General features: G+C 49.9%; 1 protein-coding gene across 10 annotated transcripts in view; it reads right to left on the bottom strand.

Annotated features, from left to right (window-relative positions):
- The window catches only part of PALM2AKAP2 (PALM2 and AKAP2 fusion), a 468,534-nt gene that overhangs the window by 95,128 nt on the left and 358,309 nt on the right, over nt 1-15,097 (bottom strand). Inside the window, exon 1 of one of the 10 annotated variants that reach the window (XM_077912870.1) lies at nt 12,930-13,084. The exons of the other annotated variants lie outside the window; for them this stretch is intronic. The gene's annotated coding sequence lies outside the window, so the exon portion shown is untranslated. Of the gene's footprint in view, nt 1-12,929; nt 13,085-15,097 lie in introns of those variants that run through there. 10 annotated transcript variants of the gene reach the window in all.

Here is a 15,097-nt window from a genome sequence, read left to right as displayed (position 1 = left end):
TCATCCGTTTCTACAAATCCACACCCAAGCTCCTGTGACACGTCTTGAACAGATGTCTCCTAGTCTACAGCTTCTGCACCATGATTTATTCTTGCCTGGGTTTGTGCTTTGGCCCTTGCTAGGGATAGTAAACCCCCTGAAAGTAGGGACTGGGGGAATTTTTTTGATCTCCTGAGGACCTCACAGATGGATCACGCCTCTCAAAAACAATGGCGAGACAAAAGGCAGAAGCAGCCCCAGTGTCCATCAAGGGGTGAATGGATCGACAAAATGTGGTATATACAGGCAGAGGAGTATTACTCATGAATATCAAAGAGGAAAGAAAGGCGAATGCACTTCGTGCCACTAAACTGTACATTTAAAAACAGTTAAGATGATACATTCTGCACTATACACAATTTACCATAATTGAAATTAAAAACAAATGAAGGCAAAGAGGAGGAAGGGCCCATCACAGAAATGGCGTGCTTGTGGGGGGCTGGCCGGCTGAAGTCACGCTGCTGTCTCGGGTGTCACCCTCCACCAGGAAGTCATCCCGCTGGTGTGGCCCTGGGACGAGCCATTTGGGGCTGCCACCCCTGTGTTTCCACAGCTTTGTGACACATGGGGCATTCTCAGAACATGCCCTTTCTGACAACCATGGAAGCACAACAAGACAGCCAACTCTGAGGAGGAGGGTCTTTGAGACCTCGAGGCACCTCTCCCTGTCTCAGAGGCTGGGCCTGTCTAGGGCCCAGATACCTGGTGCTCGGAATGCCAGAAGGCAAGTCTGGGCATCCGTCATCTCCCCTGTCATGGAGCCACTGTGGTAAGAACCAAAAGGGGAGAGGTAATTTCCACCGTGGAAATGTGATGAGCTAGAGTTCATCTGAGGAGGAACTATACTGAGAAATGCGACAGCTCGGGATTCCTTTGATGACAGAGGTGTGGCAGTTAAGGAGCTGCCTGGGCAGGAAAACACAGCTCGACTCATGTCCTCTTCAAATCACAGTCCTATGGCCTCCCATGAGGCCACCATTTACCCACCCAGGCTTGTCCCATTAGGTGCTCTCTGAGGGAGGGGACCCCTTGGGCCCTCCAACACTCTCTGGGCCAATTCACTCCTGGGTAAACGTTTAGAGCCTCAAGTGTTCAAGATGCAGGCCTGTCTCAGAGGTCGGAGGAGACCTGGCACTTCCCCCAGGAAAGCAAACACACCCACCCCTGGAGGATTCAACTGGACTTTCTCCTTTGGCATTCAAAAATAGTTTCTCATGAACTTTTAATTTGAGGGTGACAAATTATTTTTTTTATTTCTGTCATGTAGATGTATCGATTTTACTATTTTTAAATTAGGCTTTTGTCTAATTCTAGCATAGTCAACAGAGTCTTATATTAGTTTCAGGTATACAAGGTGAGTCAGCACTTCCAGTTGTCACCAGGGCTCATCTCAACAAGTGGCCTCCCTGATCCCCATCACTGTTGCACCCATCCCTCTACTTCCCCTCTGGTGACCATCGGTTTGTTCTCTTGAGTTCATTTTACTATTTTTTTTAATGAGCCCAAGGTTATACAAAGGAAATAAAATGTCTGCATTGATGACTATGCTTTTTTATTGCGGTAAAATAGAGATAACACAAAATGTACCATCTTAACCATTTCCAGGTGTAGAGTTCAGCGGCACTAAGCATGTTCACATTGTTGTGCAACCATCTCCACCATCCGACCACAGAACCCTTCTCATCTTGCAAGACTGAAACCCTACCTATTCAACACTGACTCCTTTTTCTCCCCTTTCCCCAGCCCCTGGCAACCACCATTCTACTCCACAAACATTTTTGAGATCTTAATAAATGTCTTCTCCTTTTACTTTCTCTCCTCCTCAGGCAGGCAACCAGGCTTTTCATTTAAATGCTTGCTCTGGGAATCTGGTGTCAAGGAGTCAAAGTTCTTCCTGGCTCTTGTGAAAATCCAAGCCATCAACAAGACTATGCGAGGCCTTTTAGAAAGGGTCCTTTCGCCCTCTACCCCGGGTGTCTTGCTCTGTTCCCTGGAAGCTCCTAGGGGAACTCAAGACTTCATGGAGGAGACTCCAGGCTCCAAGTTCACAGGCTTGCCAAGGATCCCTGTGCGCCCTCCATGCCTGCATGGCCTAGCAGAGAGCTTCAGACTTTGACCACATGGACATAGTCAAAAGCAATGTAGACACATGGGGGGAAGTCACAGCTAAAACCACTGTAGACAGGTGTGAGGGTGGCCTCCTTGCCACAACTTAGCACCTTCTAAAGCCTTAAATCTTGGATATGATCACAGGGTGGCTCTATCTCCCAAATGACTGGGGTTAAATTTTCTGTTAGCGGGACAGGTTGAGGGTTTGGAGACAAAATTAATTTATTTAAATTTTAAAATGCTGTATGTATTTTTTTGCAAGCCTCTGTTTATGGACTGAGATTTATAACTTCAACCACAGTACACGAGAGCTAGCTTGGCTTGTAGTAAGCACTAAGAAGAAGGTAATGATTAAGAGACTGTCTACAAAAGCCAGACTACAGGGATTCAAATCCAGCTTTGCCACTAGCTATATGCACTGATCCTAAACCACCGTGTCTCAGTCTCTGCATCTGTAACAACAAAAAAATAATAATAGTCTCTTCCCCAACAGAACGTTACGAGGGTCAAAGATAACAATGCATACATGGCAACTGAAAGAGGGCCCAACTTTCAATAAATCATCATTATCAGAAGCACCTTAAATCTACCTTGCTCTCAGAGTATCTGCTCTTGTGAAAGCCTGAACTCACAAGAGAAATATATAAATTTGAACTTTTTCAAAGTTACACTCTTTTGAAAGAAGCTCGATCTTAATTTGTGGTTGAAAATAAACCCATGCGAAAAGTTCAGGGTCTCATTCAATTGTACACATACTGTATTATGTCTTCCTCTGTTCATATAAACTCTGTCCTTGGTTTGGATCCATTCTTCATAAGGCCCCAGGAATTGTTATTTTGTATTTGTCCGAGTATTTGCAGTGGTCAATTGTGTAATGATTTTTGCTCCCATTTTTCCAGGTTGATTTTTGAAAGGCCTTGTTTGTGGCAGAAAGAGTTCGGTGGAACTTGCAAGAGGTGGCACATGTTATCAAGCCCAAGAGGACCCCCAAGGAGTTCCTGAGAGGTGACACCTCGAGGGTGTGGGTTGCAGGGAAAAGTGGTGCCTCGGGGGACAAGGGCCTCTAAGGTTTTCTTCCTCTCAGGTATATGATCTTAGGGGCAAGATTGTTTCTGGTATGGATTTCCCAATTATTTTCTCAAAACAATGACTAGGAACCAAAGACCAGATGACAAATCTCCCCTTTTTGTGACAAAACTGATAGTCCTCCATAGCGACGGCTCTCATGTTCTCTGACTCCCACTCTCCCCCTGGAACTCCCCACCTTCCAGTTTAAAGCCCTCTGGAGCAGAGCAGCTAGTTTGCTGGAAAAACACAGGCTTCCCCTGGGAAGATACATTCCACTCTGGCCAGAAGCCCAGCGCTCTGGCTTCTCTTGCCCTGGCCCCTGGATCCCAACACTGGAGCTGGATGCTCAGCATAGCCCGCCAGCCACTCCCCATCGCCTCCTCCACTTTCGTGGCTCCGCCTTTCGTTTTGCAAGGAATAATAAAGGTTGTGAAAAAGAGGGTACCCAGAAGTTACAAAGAAACTTCTTGGAAAACCTCGGTCATAAGTCCAGTTTGGTTCTACAGCCGACCTAGAACAATCTACTTTGTGGATAATGGTCATAAATAAAAAGTATTGGAAAATGAATGTCATAAATACCAGCCATGAGAAAAAGCTAGAAAACACAACAGAACCTCGAGAAAACTCCATTTTCAAATTGTAGAGCTCCAGAAAAAGTCAGCTGAATTGGAGTAAACCAAGAGAGTAGGAAGAGATGTTTGCAGCAATTCTGAGGAGACTCTCATAACAGAAGGCGGATGACAGGGGCTCTGTTGCATAGAATTTCCCTTCAAACCCCTTTTTCCCCCCTTAATACACACTGGGGGTGCTGGTTTCACTTCCCAGTCGTGATTGGGGTTGATCTGCTGTTTACCAAAGGAAAAGAGAGAGAAAAGGAAGGAGGGAGACAACGGAGGTGCTGGTGGGGAGAGAGTCCCAGATGTTTTGGGCCAAGGGACAGGAGATGGGTGTTCAGGAGTGGAAGGGCCTGCGGTGGGGTGGAGCATTAGGAGCCACGCAAGAAAAGGCTGGAGAGGCTCAGATCCCAGGGTGCGGAGAGGAAAGCCTGAAGGAAGGAGTCCTTCCACTTTTCCCCTTTCCTCCCCCTGCCTCCAGGTGGCACAGCCGACCTACACAGCTTGCTTGGTCGCTGAAAAATAGGACGGAGGCCTGGGCAGGTTTGGGGAGTACAACTAAGAAACCAAAGTTATGGTAGCCAGGCAGGGTTGGTCAGGAGAGGGGGTAACCCCATGGTGGGGGGGGTACAATTGGGACCAGTACCAGCTCAGAGGCCTTTTCACTGTCTCCTGGGTACCTTAGCCAGATGCTTGCAGAACTCTAACGGGAAATCTTTCGTGCTGCAATTTAAACTCTTTGTCACTTTTTTGAGTCCCAGTGAAAAGAATCACATTTGCAAGATGCCTGGGTGGTTCAGGGGTTGAGCGTCTGTCTGCCTTGGGTTCAGGTGTGATCCTGGAGACCCGGGATCGAGTCCCACATCAGGCTCCCTGCATGGAGCCTGCTTCTCCCTCTGCCTGTGTCTCTCATGAATAAATAAATAATTTTTTTTTTTTTAAAGAGTCACATCTGCATACCACACTGCAATTTGTGTCATCTCCTTTAAGGTCTGCTCGCTAGAGAGGTGCGTCCGTCTGAAGCCACAGAAACACGGACAGGGTGTGAATCCTAGATATGGACAGCTAGACCCGGGGTATCTCAACATCAGCCCTCTGGACATCTTGGCCAGGATAATTCTTCACGGTGAGGAGCTGTCCTGGGCTTTGTGGGCCGTTTAGCTGCCTCCCACTAGATTCTAGTAGCACCTGCTGCTCTCACAGACTCCTCTCTCAGGGCGAGCCTGCTGATTCCAGTCTTGAAGCTTGGCTAGTTGCATAGCGTCAACTGCCAAACCTTCCTCCTCCAAGTCGGGTAAGGGAGCGTCTCACACTGTCCTGTGCATATACATTCCTGGGGATTTGGGTAAAATGCAGATTCTGATTCAGTAGGGATGGGATGGGGGCTCAGGATTGTCTAATTTCAACGAGCTCCTGAATGATGCCAATGCCACAGGTCCCCAGACCACACTTTGAACAGCAAGGACCCCATACACTGATTTGGGAACAGGAGGGAGCTAGGTAGGAAAAACAGGAGCTGCTGGGTAGGACCATGTACAGCTGTGGGACCCTTGGCTGATGCCACAGCCTCCGAGCCCATCAGTATCCTCATTGGAAAAATGGTGGTGACTCTGAGGATTAAGTAAGACAGTGGAGATAAAAGCAACCAGGTTAGCATCTGGCACTCAAAAAATGTTAATTCCCTTCCCCTTCCCTCTAAGCTCCTCCCAGCACCGTGCCTAGAAACGTCAAGATCAAGGCGTCCCTGGGGATTGCAGGGAATTCCCTAGAAGAGAAAACTAAATTCCATTCTCAGTAGTGGTTGGAGAGGGAGTGGTTTCTTCCCTTTTCCTTCTTCTATTTTATAGCCTCTATGCTGGTTATACTATAACATCTGTCATCCCTGGGAGGCTGTGAATTGTTTTGATAATGAAGCATATGATGAAAAGAATATTTTAAAAACAATGTACACATTGTGATTTCATGCAAAAGCAATGCCTCCCACACTCGGGGCCCATCTCTGTGCGGTATTAAACACTGCCTTGAACTTCTTTCCTAAAGGAAAAATGATCCCAAACAGGGATGATCACAAAGTGCCTTGGGTATGCTCTAACTTTCCAATACAGTTTGATCATTTTCCTGCCCAAATGAACGGATTCTATTCACCTGGAATAGTGTCAGAGGAGAGTTCCTGTTATCCTTTGCAAGGATAAAATGTTCTGATGCAAAATAATAATTTGCCAGGCTAAATATAGCCTTGGAATCACTTGGCACATGGCACCCGGACCTTGATTTTAATACACATAGAGAGAGAGCTTTTAGATTCAGGGTTAAGAAGTGCTCGAATTTTCTAGAAAATTAATATTTATTCCTCTGGGAAAACCACTCCCCCCAACGCCTTACATAACGAGGGCTAGACAATGGGTCTCTTTCTCTGTGTATAGGCTGTACCACAAAACTTACACGAGGCACTGCTCCACACAAAGTGTTTCTGCCTCATTCCCCTGAGCAAATGACATCATGATAATGTGAGCCAATCCTGGTCAGGAAGAGGGGCTGAGAGCCGTCAGTTAACCGCCTACAGGAAAATGTGGTTTGGCCTTCCTAGAACCTTCTACACATACTTCACCCAGGTGTGGGGCTCAGGTAGGCCTCACAGAGCTCTGCATTTGAGGGAACTAACGGCGGGGGGTGGGGGTGGGGGGTAGCTAGCATCCCTCCCTCTCCCCTGCCCAGGGTTGGGCTTTGCTGGGGTCTGCATGGCTGCTCTCTGCTACAGGCCGCTGGCTGGGTCCTGGGCCCATGGGTTCCCTGGGGACATCCTGAGAAGATCATGGGCTACAGATAGGGTGGCCACCTAGGGACCCCTCTCTTCAGGGCTCAGTGTAGTATGGGTGGCAGCTCCACACACACTCTTCTAACAAAAGACCGAAGACCTGGAAGTCCTGGGCAATTCCTCTCCCCCTTACAAGCCCAGGGCGCCCTCAGCTCCGTGCAGCATCCTCCAGCGCAGTCCTCTGACAACCTGGGAAAAACTGGTCCAGCATCACCATTCATCTTGCTCTGCACTGTAACCTCCCTTCTCAAGGCCCCCTCACGAAAGCACATGCAGAGCAATAAAACACATCCTTGGGTATAGTTCAAAGAGAGGTTAAGGCTTCTGGACCAGCATTTATTTATCTTTATGTGCTGACTCGATTTCTCTTCAATCCTAAAGAGCAGATAAGGGGTGCAGGGGCTCCACAGGGCAGAAAGTCTAAGCAGAATCCACAGACCTTTTGAAGCAGTTCCAGGATCACCTCTGGGTTAGAGCAGTGAAAACTGTCAAGACGTGAGGCAGGCAAGCCAGGATGGGGACCTGGTCCGGGCCCGTCTCTCCTAAGTCAGAGCTGGTGCTCACTTGGGGGGTGTGGGGAGGTGCCTGTATCCATTGTTCTCAAGCTTTATTTGACATCCCCAGGAGAGCTGATTTACAAGGCAGTATCCAGAAAACACCCCCCACCGCCCACCCCCCCATGCACCCCAAAAGGCAGTATGCAGGCTCCTCTCAAATGGGCGATCCTGTCTGTGCCAGAGCCCAGGAGTCCCCCCGAGGACACTGGCCTGGCTGGACTGTAGGACTAGCTATGCTGCCCCAGTGAACAAGACAGATCCCTAGGGAACTGGGTCTTCAGTGCAGGACTAGAAACACCAAAAGGTCGGGGACCAGGAGTTGGACAGTCGCCCCTCTGTGGGACATTTTATGTGGGAGAGGGGACTTCCCTCCCGCAGGTAGTTTTCTGAAAAGAAAAATTCAGAGACATTGCCAACAGGGTCAGGGGCTACAATATTCTGTTTTTAAAATCATGTTGCTTGTAAATCCCCAGTTACTTTTTCTAACCGACTCACTTCCTCAAACGTACGGGCTCTCGCCAGTCAAGACCCCAGGGCTGGCTGGCACAGAGGGATTTGCTGGCGAACTAGGGAGCAGAGGTGGGGAATTTCTTTTGTATGTGTTTGTATACAAGAATGATCTGTAAGGCTGACAAATTTACTCAAAATAATGTTTCCAGTGTGGCCACCCCACCACGATGCGACCTAATAATCCATCCGACCTGCAAAATCTACTGCAAATCTGTGAAGGTAAATGGTAAGATATAAAGGACTCAATTCACCAGGCTTCTCGGGCTCTTCTGAAAACCTAGTTAATTTTAACCTGAAATGCCAACTCTTTACTTAATATATTAATGCCTGTTCTCATCTTAGTGACTGAGAAAACTCATTAGGGCCAGCAAAGAATCTTGTAGGAGTTCCCGGAAGGGAAGTCCCATTGATATCCATCACACTATGGGTCACTGAGTGACCATAAAGCCCAGGATTAGGGTCCTGAAAATTTGGGCCCATTTGCCCAATGAGGAGCAATTTCTGACTTACTCAAAGCATAAAGAAGAAGCAAGTAAAAAAAAAAAAAAAAAAAAAAAAAAAAAAGGAAGAAGCTTCAGCAGTGCAGGTGCTTTGGGGGTAAAGAGAGAAGAATGATGTCCTCCAGACTCCTCCAAGTCCAAAGAGGGTTGGGGGATGGAGGTGAGGTTAGGCTTGGAGAAATCTCTGCACTCAAAGCTTTTCCATCTGGTCAGTGGGAGGGCTGAACAAGTGACCTGCTACACAATTACTGGAATGTTATCAATTACACTTGAAAAATCGCTTATTTGCATCTACCATGAAGATGAAAGGAGGTTTTAGGGTGCCTGACTGGCTCAGTTGGTAGAGCATGAGACTCTTGATCTTGGGGTTGTGAGTTCGAGCCCCATGTTGGTGTTTAAAGATTATTTAAATAAATAAATCTTTAAAAGAAAAAAAGATGGAAAGAGACTTTGTTAACTTAAGAAAACCAATTTGGGGAGAAATACAACGAGCACGAGGTACTTCTGCATATATCTCATTCAACACGAGTTTGCAAATAGGCAGGTCTCGGTAGCCCCATTTTTATAAGTGAAGGAACTAAGATTCCACTTAAGTGACATGCCCACAGTCTTCTAGAGAACTTGACCGAGGCACTAATGCATTTTGGCCCTGCCACGGTTCTGGATAACTAGGGTATTGAACTGTCTGCATATTTGGCTCTGCTCACTCACGCTGCTCTGGTTAAGCATCAAAACCAACCAGAAAGAAACCCAGCACACACCCAGGAGAGAAAGGGGTCAAAGTCTCTGAGACTCCCACCAAGATGGGAACAAATCCCAGTTACATGTCCCTGACCCCCCAAGGCCTGGTAGCACAGTGCACCTGGACTTCAGAGACAAATACTAAACGGGAAAGAGGTAAATGGGCCCAAGGATGCCTTCAGACCCTTCTCCCATACTGTCTGTCTGTCCAACTTTTGCATTTCTCTAATCTCAGAATTCACTTCAACAGGTAAAAAGAATCCCAGGCTGAAACCTGGAGGTATCACATCTTGCTGTACTGGAGGCAAAGGAAGCGTCATGATTCATTCATTCTTCGGGCACTCAACTTTCCAGAGTGGGGCAAGAACAGAAACTATATTTGTATGGGGATTTGCTTTTCAAAAACCAGCCTCCAGGGGCTGTCCTGTGGATTCCACAATTACTCTTCTGCACCCCTATAAACCATAATTTGTCTCTATGTGGACATCACACGGAGGCTACAAAGTCCTAAAATGTCCATGGAAGGACCAAGGCAAAGAGTAGTTAGGGCAAGACAGCCATTCCCTGCATCTTAGAAACACACTTCTATGAGCCACAGTTGAAACAAATTTTTAAAACTTAGGTTTAAACTGATATTCCTTAGAGTACTTCAATCCTTTTTTTTTTTTTTTGAGTACTTCAATTCTTAAGATTCTAGTTCATCAAGTGCTACTGAAAATCACATATGCAAACTCTGTAATTTTCTCTTTGAGCAAAACCGTGGCTCTCCTATGAAATAGAGATGATTTCAACTTCCCTATAATAATACATTCCTGGAAAACACACTTGAAGGGCATGTGTCCAAAACTTGAACAGTAGCCCTATATGTTCTTAGAAGGGGATTCTCTTACAAAAAGCCTGGATCTCATCATCATGGATCATGGAGGCACTGCCTCCCTCAGGCCCAAGCCCCTCAACGTGCTGATGGGGAAGGCTGGTGCCAGTGAGGAACCCCCAGCCTTGAGCTTTTTTAGCTCCACAAAAAATCTATCCATGGGTATAGAGTTTATGCACTATAAAGAAAATGATGCCATTTTCTAACAAAACTTACTAAAATTGTTAAACCTGATCAGTACATTAACTGATTCAAATTTCCAATAGTTGGTACAGGATCCCTGATCAACAATCTACACAAATGATGGCTCCTGTTTCTCAAGATCAAAGAACAGTCATTCCAGGGGCTAATTCAAGATTGATCATCAATTCAACCAGCATTGAGGAAAGTAAAAAATTAAAGAATGGAACTACACATCACCATTTTGGTCTTTAGAAGTAAATTTCAACATCCTGCCGTTTCAATTGTTTAAATTCCTCAATACGACGTCCACCCAAATTCAGTTTCATTTCTATTTGAAATATTTCTCATTATCTTTATTAGTAGACACTTGTAATAACATCTGTGATAGAAATCCGAGACATGAGGAACCTCTGGGTGGCTCAGCGGTTGAGTGTCTGCCTTCAGCTCAGGGCGTGATCCTGGGGTTCCAGGATCGAGTCCCACATCGGGCTCCCTGCATGGAGCCTGCTTCTCCCTCTGCCTGTGTCTGTACTTCTCTCTTTCTGTGTCTCTCATGAGAAAATAAATAAAATATGTTTAAAAAGAAAAAAAAAAGAAAAAGAAATCCAAGACTTGGCTGCTTTAGGAGTCAACCAAATAGACAAGGGTGGTATCCAGACAATTCTAATAATTAACTAGAAAGTCTAAGGTGTTAGCATTTTTAAAAAGAAGATTTAATAGTTAGCTCCATACTAAAATATTGAAAGTTTTAGGATAAAACAACCAGGGCATCATTTTCCCCTCACTTGATAATAAGTTAAGACAACCTGCTTCATCTTATTACCCTGAGATCCTGAGGCTCCTGAGTCAGAATGAGCCACTTAGGGAAGTGAAATAATCTCTGACAACACTACCCTCAACTCTGCAGACGGAGCCGTGCCAACTGTCATGCCAGGGCTATGAGATAATGGGCATTTCAAAATATTTGTCCCATCTCAAAGCCCGGCCACCCCTCTCACACCGGCTCCTCAGCATCCCAGAAAGAAACTCAAGTCAACTTCGCTGCCACAGGAACAGCTCAACACCTAATGCAATGCAGTCAGCGAGGGAAGGGGCTCCGAGGCACAAAGTAGAAATACTTTCATTTTTCTTGGCTCCTGACTAATTTTATTAGTGCAGCCCCAAATAACTGCAGGGCCTGCATAACCCATGGGGCACCCGCTCAACGGAGAAGGTGCCCTCCCAGCAAAGAGCCAGTGTCAAAACTGGGCGGTGGACAGCGGGCTGTTCAGGAGGTGTGTTAGGGCGAGGTTTAATTCTTAAGGGCTTTACTCCAGCCAAACAGAGCAAGCTCTTTAAGAGCAATACATCATTTCTAGACACCTTACTCTGAAATATTATTGATCAACGTTGGGGATGCTCCCAGGCTGGGAGAAAGAACGTTTAATTAAATCAGGACCATTTCCAGGAAGAAAAGTGTGATGCTTAAGTGAACTCTCTTTAATTAGAACAAAACCAAGGAAACAAATCTCCTGGGATTACCATGGTGGGCGGTGGCCTCCGGATGCCCGGGGATGAGGGAAGGGGGAAGGCTGCTTCCCCGTGGGAACCTGTTCGCGGATTCCAAGACGCACCGTATCCAGGTGTAGAGGTGTGGGTGCGTGTGCGCGCTCCTTCCAGGGGTTCACGCATTCCAGAGGGGGAGAAACCAGCTCGCCCAAATTATTGGCGCCGCACTTAAAACTGCTGCAGAGAAGGGTGCAGATCTGTCCAAGTCTGACCACACAGCCTAGCGGAGCCACAGCAGTGCCACCCCGCGCGGGAAGCTGGCTTTCCCGGGTCTGGAGGGACCCCCCACCGTCTCTCCAGACTCCACTCCCTCCACGACGCCCCCTGGTTGAGGCTTAGGGAGGGATCCCCGGCGGCGAGCGCGCGGCCCGAGGGCAGGGACCTCAGTGACCCGCTCCCCAGGGGCGCAGCGGCCCCAACCTGCAGGGCTCCCCGCGCTCCCAGCTCGCCCCGCCCCGCCGTCGAGTCAGTCCCGGGTCCTCCACCACCACGTCTGCCCAGAGTCTCTGGGGGCCGCCAGGGCGTCCCGGCTCTCGCCCCCGAGGGCGCACGCCCCCCCCCCCCCAGTTCCCAGCACAGCCCGCCCGGCGCTCACCACCGCGACCCTTCCGCTCCCCCAAGTGTCCCCACAAAGGGCCTCAAGAGACGCACCCTCCGGCACCCTCCGGCACCCTCCGGCTTTTTCTGGGATGAAGCAGCCCCGGGTCCCAGCAGCTGGGGACTCAGCCCCAGGCCCAGCTCGCGGGCTCGGCGCGCACCCCTCGGTCCCCGGGGGCCCCGGAGCGCAGCTCGCGGACCCCGCTCGCCAGGCTCGGGCGGGTCGGGAGCCCCCCCCCCACCTCCCCCGCCCCGGCCCCGGGGTCCCGGCGCTGCCATCTGAGGACCTGCGTCTCCCTCCGGAGCTGGAACCGGCGGCTCCATCCTCGGCTGCTCCCGGGTCTGCAGGGGCAGCCCCGGCCGTTAGATGGTCCCCGCTTTCCCCGTCCAGCCCCGCTCCGTGAGTGTGTGAGTGTGAGTGTGTGTGAGTGTGAGTGTGAGTGTGGGTGTTAGGGAGCAGGGGAAAAGAGGTCTTCAGTCAATTTTTTTTTAAGCACATATTAGCAACTATCGAGTAAAGCGGCCGGAGGCCCGGGCCCCCTCCCCCAAACCCGGGAATTCAAAGCCACATGGCCCCAGCCCTTTCCAGCCGGGCCCCCTCCCGCACACGCTCCGCGGGGCAAGGCCAAGGACCCCTTCCTCGGGGGACAGCCCGCGATCCTTCCGAGGGCTCCCCAGATCTGCAGCCCCCCCGGGGTCCCCAACATCAGGGGGCGCCCCGGGGACTCGGTGTCGGGGTCTCCGCCCCCCCCCCCCCCGGCCTGGGCCACCCACCTCTGCGCGCGGGATCCCGGGGGAGGCGGCCCTCGAGCTGGGCTCCGGGCTCCGGGCTGCGGCGCGGCTGCTGCCCTGCCCCGGCTCGGGCGGCCCAGAGGCTCCGGGAAGGCGGCGAGCGGCAGCCCCGGCGCGGGGCGAGCGCTTCTGGCCGGAGGAGCCACGGCGGGGAGGCGGAGGGGAGCCGAGGGCCCGGAGCGCCGCCCCTTCCCGCCCCTCCCGCCCCGCCCCCACCTCCCCGTGGGTGGACTCGGAGCCCGGACCGGGAAACCACGCAGAGAATGAATGGGTAGAGGGGAGGGATGGAGAGACGGACGGATGGAGGGATGGAGAGACGGACGGACGGAGGGATGGAGGGATGGAGAGACGGACGGATGGAGGGATGAAGGGACGGATGGATGGAGGGATGGAGAGAGGAAGGATGGACGGATGGAGGGAGGGAGGGAGGGGCCAGTGCAGGAGCAGGGGCTCGGTGCCTGGGGACCCGGCCCTGTGTCCGCCTACGGGTGGGCGTGCCGGGTGGGCGTGCCGGCGTGTGCCCCCGCGGACGTGCCTGGGGTGCACATCCTGCGTCTGGGTGGGTGGGAGCGCGGGGGTGCAAGCGCGGGGGGAGCGATCGGCAGCACGACTGTCCCCGGGTAAGCGCGACCGCCCGCAGCCCTTAGGAAGTGCGTCTCGGTGACAGGCGCGGGGTCCCCCTGCGTTTGGGGGGCTCTCCCCGATATGGCCCAGAGGCCGAGGTGTGGACCGCGGGGTTTCCGTCGTACTGCCCTCCCCGGTGGCAGCCGGGGGCCTGGCGTCCAAGCTGGTATTCGAGGTGGGGCTCCCCTAGGCCGCCCCCCCCCCCCCATCCATCCATCCCTCTCTCTCTCCCTCCCTCCCGCGCGGTCTGAAATTTCAGTCTATAATCCCCACCCCCACTATGAATATTTAAATAATGTTAATGACCCTTTGAACAGGGACTGTCTGGAAATCCTCTGAGGACACACGCACAAAACACCCCACATTGTGTTTAAAAAGAAATCAGCATTTTTAAAAAGCCAGCACTTCTCTGACTCTGCAGGATCTCTGCAAAGGGAAAAGGATGTGAAGCCTGGCTTCTTGAATTCAACTTTCCGCTAGGAATGATGGGGTGTTCGTTTGCCTTCTTCTCTCTCCTGCTTTGCAAGTCGGAGCCCCTTGCCCTCTTTTGGGTTTGCATTCCAGGGTGGGCCAGCTTCCTTCTGCACCCCCTGGCCAAGGTCCTGGGGGCCTCTCCTGAGAGTCAGTTCTGCGTGCCAAGCTCAGCAGGAGGGACAGCTGCCGTTTGGTTCTTCTCTCCTAATCCACAAAGGTCCTGGATCTCCGATACAAAGAAATGATATCATCGGGAACTGCCCAGAAAGTCTGTCCGGCTAAGGACACGTCGACAACAGCAGGGTCCGCAGAAAAGGCTTCTTTCCTGTCCTGAGCTTTATTCACACCTTTACCGGAGGAAGGGGATAGAGTCCACAATGGGGAGGTCAATTGTTCTCTTCGGGGTTCCTGAATGTCAATAGGATTCTTTTTCTGGCCACTTAGGAATTGTTTTACCAGCCTTCTGGTAGGTCTCCACTCTTGAATTTCAATAGAATTTACCGACCCCCCCCCCCCCTTGGAGATTACCGAGCTTCGTCCTCAATCAATTCCTGTTCTTTCCTTTCCTTCCTTTCTTCCTCCCTTTTCCTTCCTTCCTTCCTTCCTTCCTCTCTCCTTTCCTCCTTCCTTCCTTGCTCCCTCTCCCTCCCTTCCTTCTTTCCCTCCCTCTTTCCTTCCATCCTTGTAGCTCCTTGAGTCACTGACTTAAGGAGTTAAATATCTGGTTGCCCTACATCATGATCTATTTTTAACATTTTAGTGACACCTGAAAAACTCACATCCAAATGAGCATGTTTGGGTACAGTTGTTTATTTCTATGGACCACAGACTCTCCAAAGAAAGATTCTAAAATTACAGCAGAGGTGAGCTTTTATAAACAGTATTATGGCAGGGGCATTGTGAGTCTTTCTTCTTTATGTTTTTATAAATTAGAATAAATGTAAAGTTTATAAATCAAATTTGTTTCATTATTCACACTGGCTGAATTACATCCTTCCTAAAGCAACATTGATGTTAATACCAATTTTTTTTAAAAAAAGAGAGAGAGAGAA

Source organism: Canis aureus, chromosome 10, assembly GCF_053574225.1.
Source record: "Canis aureus isolate CA01 chromosome 10, VMU_Caureus_v.1.0, whole genome shotgun sequence".
Taxonomy (NCBI): Eukaryota; Metazoa; Chordata; class Mammalia; order Carnivora; family Canidae; genus Canis; species Canis aureus.
Note: the sequence above shows the minus strand (reverse complement) of the source record. Positions and strands in the feature narration are given on the sequence as shown.